Source organism: Penaeus monodon, chromosome 23 (assembly GCF_015228065.2).
Source record: "Penaeus monodon isolate SGIC_2016 chromosome 23, NSTDA_Pmon_1, whole genome shotgun sequence".
In the NCBI taxonomy this organism is placed as follows: domain Eukaryota; kingdom Metazoa; phylum Arthropoda; class Malacostraca; order Decapoda; family Penaeidae; genus Penaeus; species Penaeus monodon.
In genome coordinates this window covers 39112924-39113560 of record NC_051408.1, presented here as the reverse complement: position 1 = coordinate 39113560, position 637 = coordinate 39112924, and positions in this window count along the sequence as shown.

The window sequence follows — 637 nt, the reverse complement described above, 5'->3', positions numbered from 1 at the left end:
GAAAAAAACGAAATCGTTGAAAGTAAAAATCACAACAGACACCAGAAATCTCGAATAACCAAAATGCCCGAAAAATTAACAAAACATCCAAAAGAAGAAGAAAAACGAAGAGAGGAACAAGAGAAAACTCAATAAACCACAGAGAAGAGAGAAGAGAAAAGTGGGCAGAGCAGAGGGGCATGAACACGGCGCCGTGGCAGGGCAGCCGTCAGTGTGCTCGGGGTAGCGGTGGAGTGTGGGCACGAGCGTCAGTTCCCTCCCGTCTCTGCACAGTGACTGAGGTGTGTGACCGCGCGAGGTGTGTTCTCGTAAAGCGTTTCGTGTGCGTTCGGATCTTCCACAGAGGAAGAAAATAATGAAACATTTTTCTTTTCTTTGGGAAAGTGGACTCTAGATGCTTGTCTCGAAGGTGTATAAGTGATTCTTTAAACTGAATTATATATGGTAGATGGAAAAAGACATAATAAGAATTATTAAAATGGACTAGAAATATTCGGTAAAGTGGGTCACTGCGGTAAAAGTATTTATCTTTTGGTGTCGTTAATGAATATTGTTAAAAATAAGACAAAAAAATTGTAGATGCAGCATTTATTTGGCTGTATTTTTCATCTTTCCTTGATACCGCAATTTTCTTTTT